The 6,808-nt window shown below is 44.7% G+C and overlaps 1 protein-coding gene across 33 annotated transcripts in view; it reads left to right on the forward strand.

The window, feature by feature from the left end:
* CAST (calpastatin) overlaps positions 1 to 1,808 on the forward strand; it is a 107,191-nt gene extending 105,383 nt beyond the window's left edge. For all 33 annotated transcript variants that reach the window (XM_043546724.1, XM_043546720.1, XM_043546735.1 and 30 more), the window contains one exon: positions 456 to 1,808. The gene's annotated coding sequence lies outside the window, so the exon portion shown is untranslated. The remainder of the gene's footprint in view (positions 1 to 455) is intronic.
* Positions 1,809 to 6,808: the final 5,000 nt, after the last annotated feature.

The following is a 6,808-nucleotide window of genomic DNA, read 5'->3' on the forward strand; positions in this document are numbered from 1 at the left end:
TGGTATATATTTAGACCTTTTAATCTTTCCTCCTAATACTGTCCCCAAAGCCTTTAATCATGTTTGTTGCTCTCTGAGTCCCTTCTAACGTGTTGATCTATGTGTCATTGATGTCCCCAGAAGTAAACACAGTTTTCTACATGTAGAGACATGGTGAAATCCAATGTGAGACAGTTTGGTCATTATCTTCAATGGAGCCAAGATTTCACCCATAGACAGGACTTATCAGTTCTCTGTATGTGCAGCCCAATATCATCTTTGTCTCCTTTTGGATTATTACACTGCATATGATAATACCTAAATCACTTTTGGTATTACTTCTTCCTGGGATTCTTTCTCTGTGTTGTGTATTATTATCCTCAGATAAAGTAGCTTATGTTTTTTCAAGTTGAATTTCTTTTTACATGTCGTATGTTTCACTGAATTTCTTCTCTGGAACCATTTTTTTCTTCCAGGTGATCGGCACATAGTGTAAAAAGTCTTCATTCTGCTGGTGGCAGTTATTCCCAAAGAACAAAAGCTAATGCAAGAGCGTGAGGTTATTCTGAGTGGTTTTTGTACAGTGGTATTTGCTGGAGGTTTTTCATATCATATTTCCAGGAATGAATTAGGGTGTTTTTTGTTTTTTTTCCTAATCACTCATGTTATTGTATTGATACATTTTGAAACTTTTTTTGTAATTTCTTCAGTTCTGAGAGGGAAAGGATGCTTTATATTTGTAAGAAGTCTATTTCATAAGAACTTAATAGCAATTCCAGAAACAGCCTGCAAATTTTTGCACATAATCTCCACATAGTGCCTGTAAATGTCAGTAGAGTTCTCTAGGTATGTGCTAGCATTTTTAACATTGCAATGAATGCATTAAGCATTCTAGGAATGTAATGAGTTTTGGTTATCCTTGGCCTTTCTAGGCTGGCTGTATAAGGTATTTCTTTGGGTGAATTATTGGTGAGAAATCATAGGTCAATCACAGATATTTACAGGATGGCAAATTAATAGATGTATCATCTCATGGACTCCTAGTAATAAAATATCAAAAGTCTGGACAGTGCCTTTGTTGCAGTGTAAAAAAGAGTCTCCATTCTCTCAAATTACGTCACTACAACTGTACTCTTATCCTCTTTGTGCCAGGAGTTTCCTGACTACAGATGCTAATGTGAGTCACCTGCACTCCTGGCCATACCATACTGCAAGAGAGGGAAAGGGGGGCCCTGGAACTTAGCAAGAGTCAAATGAATGGGAGCTCCAAATCAACAGAAAGTGTGGCATTTCTGCAATAATACCAAGTCTCTGCCTCTCCATCCTCTATTGACACTCCCAAAATGGGTGCAAGAGCAGAGCAGAAGTTAATCCTATAAGGAATGGCATTAACTTCCATGAACTATATTTACATGGTCCCCAGGGAAACAGCTGGCAAAGAGCAGCCATTCCCTGGCAACCACATTGTAATGCTGAAGATGAGGATATTCTGTGAGCTGTTGCAGATGTGCTACTTTCCCCAGTTTCTGTGGGTTTTTCTCTTCTTTGTGCCTCACAGCAGAGGGAAGCATAGTGCTATAAGTGCAAGATTCTGGTGTCCTTACTCACAATGAGTAACACTGTAAACAGTTTAATTGACTTCAAGGAACTACTCAGTGAGAGGTAATGGTAGATGAAATGTTAGCCAGGATTTCAAAATCTGGTCCTATCTATCTCGTGTTCCAGACAACCATTTTCCAAAGACCTAATATGGAGGATAATCAGAATTATGACAACCTGACAGTCTGTATTGAGAGCCTGTGTCACACTAATAAAGTTTTTAGAATGTATTACTGTGTATGTCCTATTGTTTTTATCGTCCTATTTCCAATTGTGTATTGTTGAACAACTCACTAAAGACAACAGAAGTATGTCCGGTAGAAATCATTTAAAAAGTAGGCTTTGGGGTATTAAAAATGAATGCAGTGCTTTGTGCAAAATCAGTTAAATGTCTGTCATCAGATCTTCATGAAAACCAAATGTATTAACACCATGAACGTAAAATCAATTCAGAGATATAGCTACTATTCTTTTTCTTTTCTTTTTTTTTTCATGTCCATCTAGAGCATTCTCAGTCTTCTCTTTTCTGCAAGTAGTTAGTTACTTTGTAGTTGTATAGTATAGTTAGTTTTAGGTGAAAGGATTGTGTTTTTTCCCTCTCTTCCCTATGGGAGACTTGTCTTCTCCTGACAGGGCAGGCCTCTCTTGCCAGGAGGCTGTACTGATAAGCAAGGGGGTTCCAAGTGTGTCTGTTGCCTGGGGGAGTCCCATGTCTACCAGAAGTGTTCCTTCTGTTTGGCCCATAAGTCCAGGGCTAAGAAAAATGGAGATAAATCTCGGACTGTTGGCCATGGATTGCTCCCAGCAAACACCTTCTGAGCCAGGTCAGGAGACCCCTTCCCCCCAGCTCCCATACAACTGTCCCCAGACAGATGCAGCGGGCTTCAACCTCAGGGCATGCTGCCCCTAAGGGAAAGGGAAGTCTTGGGAGCCTGCTGGGAAGACTCCCTGAAAGAGGAACACAGACTATATCTAAGGAGCCAGCTCCACAAAGAGACCAGGTCCCCCTCGAGGTCCTCAGTCCCGGAGAGTACCATTAAGGCCAAAGACGCTTCCTTTGGTACCGGCAGGCCCAGGAAGCTTCAAGGAAAGGAAGCACAGCCCCAATAGGGCACCTGTACGCTCTGCCAGTAAGGAGAGTACCATTGAGCACAGGGTACCATTGAGTTTGACTCAGCTATTGGCACCAAAGCATCCCACTCAGCCATTGGTGCCGTCATGCCTTAACCCAGCCATCGGTACTGATGCAAGCAGCTCAGCTGGGGGTACTGGTGCAAGCAGTACCTTCAGCACCAAGCAAACATCAGTGCCTGATACCTACCAAACCTGCAGTATGCCTATCATCATCGGCTTCGGCAATCTCGGCTACAGCGTCTGTACCAGATTCTTTTCTGGTACTGCAGGAATTCTGATACTTGAAGAATCTCCCTGTGTTGGATGAACCAGTGTCTCTGTGGTGGGTGGGCACTGAGTATCTCTTGGTGCCAAGACCTCGGTCTTTGAGAGGCCGTTCTTGGCACAGGAATTGGTCAAGGATTCAAATCCTCCCACTCTTCTGGATTTACAGCTGAGCCCTTAGTCCACCTCCCTTACTTTGGTGACTGCCTTGTCCATTTCCACCAGGCTTGGGAGCAGAGAATCATGGACCAATGGGTCTTGGAGGTCATAACATCGGGTTACAGTTTTTGACACTCCCTTCCTTTCACCCTCTTTCCCCATCCGTCTTCAGGGATCCCTCTCACAAGCTTCTACTGAGTCAATAGAACCAGTCCCTTCTTCTCACAGGGGTAGGGGGTTCTATTCAAAATATTTCCTAGTGCCAAGGAAGGTCGGAGGCTGATCTTTAATCTAAGGCAGTTAAACAAGTTTGTGAAGCCTCAAAAGTTCAGGATGATGACTCTGGCAACTGTAATTCCTTCACTTGAGGAAGGGGATGGGTTTTTCATCCCTTGACTTGCAAGATACCTACTTCCATATCACTATACATCCGGCGCACAGGATATACCTACAGTTCACCATAGGCCAAGATCATTTTGAGTACTGAGTGTTCCCCTTTGGCCTATTCTCAGCCCCAAGGGTGTTTTTGAAGGTTCTAGCAGTAGTGGCAGCTTATCTTTGGTAGGAAGTAATCGTGGTCTTCCTGTACCTAGATGACTGGCTACTCAAGGGCCGCTCCTTCAAGGCAGGTTATCATCCACACAGAATGGTACAGGACTTCGCTCTGTACCAAGAGTTGGGTCTACAGCTGAATGTAAAGAAATCCATGTTGGTACCCATACAAAGGATACAGTTTATAGGGGCATACTTGAACTCACTGAAAGCCAGAGCATACCTCCCTTTGGACAGATTTGCAACTTTGTCAGGTCTAGTAGGGACAATTCAGAGAAGCCCTCAGACCTCTATAAGGAACGGTCTTCAACTCTTGGCTGTATGGCAGCTTGCATCTCTGTGGCCAGTTATGCAAGGCTACACTTCTGCTGCTGCTTCCAGAGTTGGATCAGAACTACCTAGTCTCCAACCAGGGACAGGCAGGTGATGGTCCACTTGCATGTAAAGAACTCTGTAAACTGGTGGAGGAAGCAACTGAATGTCTGTCCAGGCATCTCTTTCTTTTGCTCAACCCCATCAGTGACTCTAACAACTGACGCATCCCTGTTAGGATGGGAAGCCCGCTTAACACCCTTGCAGTTCAGGGCAGATGGACAGCCCATGAAAACAGTCTCCACATCAACCTGTTGGAGCTTATGGAAGTAAGAAATGCTTGCCACCATTTCCTGCTGCTCATTAGGGGCAAAGTAAATAGGGTTATGATAGACCACGTGTTCTGCATGTTTCACATCAACAAGCAGGGAGGCACAAGATCCTCCTCCTTGTGTGCCAAAGCCATAAAGCTTTGGAACTGGTGTACAGCTCACCATGTCCAGATTTCAGCAGTCCCCCTCCTAGGCATCCAGAACACCACAGCTGATGCCCTCAGTAGACACTTCTCCTGCGACTACAAATGGGAGCTGGACAACCAGGTTCTCCGCAATGTATTCCAGAGATGGAAACTGCCAGTGATTGATCTTTTCACCACCTCTGAAAACAGGAAGTACCCTCTCTTCTGTTCAAGGTGTGGGAGGAGGGTCTAGGTTACCACTCCGGGGGGGATGACTTCCTTCTACCATGGAAGAGGCTGTCATATGTCTTTCTCCAGAGCCCCTAATACTAAGTATCATTAAGGAACAAAATCAAGCAGGACAAGGCCAGAGTTCTCCTCATAGTACCTACCTGGTTGAGACTAGCTTGGTACCCATGCCTGCTTGAACCCGTATCCAACTGTCAATCAAGCTCCTAACTAATCCTCATCTCCTGTCACAGGATGTGGGTCACACGCTTCATCCCTACCTAGACTCATGGCATGGTTCCTGGATGGTTCTTGAGAACAGAGGCTTCCTGCTCTACAGAGGTGCAGCAGGTGTTATTAAAGAGTAGAAAAGCATCAACCCATACTACTTATCTGCAGCAATGGAAGAAATTTGTCCACTGCTGCGGTCTTCGCTACCTCAGACCTGAATTGGTTCCCCTTTCCCTCTTCCTAGATAGATGGAAGACCTCTGGGTTATCTGTCAGTTTGGGCAAGGTATACCTGCCCACCATTTCAGCTTTTCATCCCCCAGTTGAGGGTTTCTTCACTTTTGCTCACCAAGTATCATTCAGATTTATTAAGGATCTGGATAATCTCTTCCCCCACAGCAGACCCCCCCCCCACCCCACCCCCCAGCCTTGGGACCTCAGCCTGGGTCTCAGCTACCTCACAAAAACTCCATTGGAACCAATGGTGACCTCCTTTCTACTTCAGTTATCTATGAAGATGGCCATGTTAGTTGCCACCACATTTGCCCTTAGGATCAGGGAAATAGGAGCCATAATGCAGATCCTGCCTCTTTATGATTGTTTTCAGCTATAAGTTTTCTTTACATCCACATCCTACGTTCCTACCAAAGATTACATTGGATTTTCATCTTAGTCAATCTACCAATATTTTTTCCAAAACCTCATAGTTCAACAGAAAGTTAGAGGAGCATCGGGCTTCTACCTGGATAGGACTAAGCAGTTAGATCATCGCCTAGACTCTTCATATTCTTTGCAGATAGATCTAAGGAGCTCCTATCTCTGCTCAAAGATTTTCAAATGCGTATCAGGTTTTGTAATCTACCTCTTATGAGTCTGCAGGCTCTCAGCCCTCCCACAGGGGTGAGAGCACATTCAACCAGCTCCAAGGCAACATATACTACATTTCTGAAGAATGTTGCAGCATCTGAGATACGTTGAGCAGCTGCTTGGATTTCTGTCCATGTGTTTTCAAAGCATTATGCCCTGCTCCATGCCATCAGGTCTAACATGGCACTTGGCTCTGCAGGACTGTCTCCAGTGCTGGACCCCATCTGCTTAGAGGGATAGTGCTCAGAAGTAAGGAATACTGCTCCTTAGAAGGATACTGCTGATGTAGAGCATCCGTAGGGACACTACTCAAAGAGGGAAATGTCACCCTGTGCAGGACCTGTAGATCTCTGAGCTGTGCACCCCCCCCCCCCACACACACATTGATGCTCTACTATCTTAGTAGGGAGGAGTAACAGTGTATGGATTCTAAATGCATGGGAGTTCCAAAACAGCAGAAGTGCATCACTTCTGTAACAATGCCCCCCACTTCCTCTGGCAGACTGAAGTGGGTACAGAAGCAGAGTAGACTTAAATGTGAGCATTGGCCTGCTAAACCCAGGGTTGTGAGTTCAATCCTTGAGGGGGCCGTTTAGGGATATGGGACATTGGTCCTGCTTTGAGCAGGGGGTTGGACTAGATGACCTCCTGAGGTCCCTTCCAATCCTGATATTCTATGATTCTATATGCTATACTTCCATGAATTAGATCTGCTTGGTCTCCTGGGAAACAGGTGACCTAGAGTAGCTGCTCCCTGGTACTTATACTGCAGAGTTAAACACAAGGTTGTTCTTGGTGCTGTTGTCGGGGCTCCATCCTCCAGCTTCCATGGACTTGTTTATTAATTGCTTCTCTCAGGACAGGAGCAGAGGACTCTAAGTAGATAGCTTTTCAGATGGCCCATTTACCAAGATTTAATATGAAGGCCAATCAGAATTTTTGCTGACAACGTGTAAAATGTATACTACACTGTAGTGGTTGGCAGTACCACACCAAATAAACTCTTTAGTATATCTTACTATGTTCA

This window comes from Chelonia mydas, chromosome 5 (assembly GCF_015237465.2).
Source record: "Chelonia mydas isolate rCheMyd1 chromosome 5, rCheMyd1.pri.v2, whole genome shotgun sequence".
NCBI lineage: Eukaryota > Metazoa > Chordata > Testudines > Cheloniidae > Chelonia > Chelonia mydas.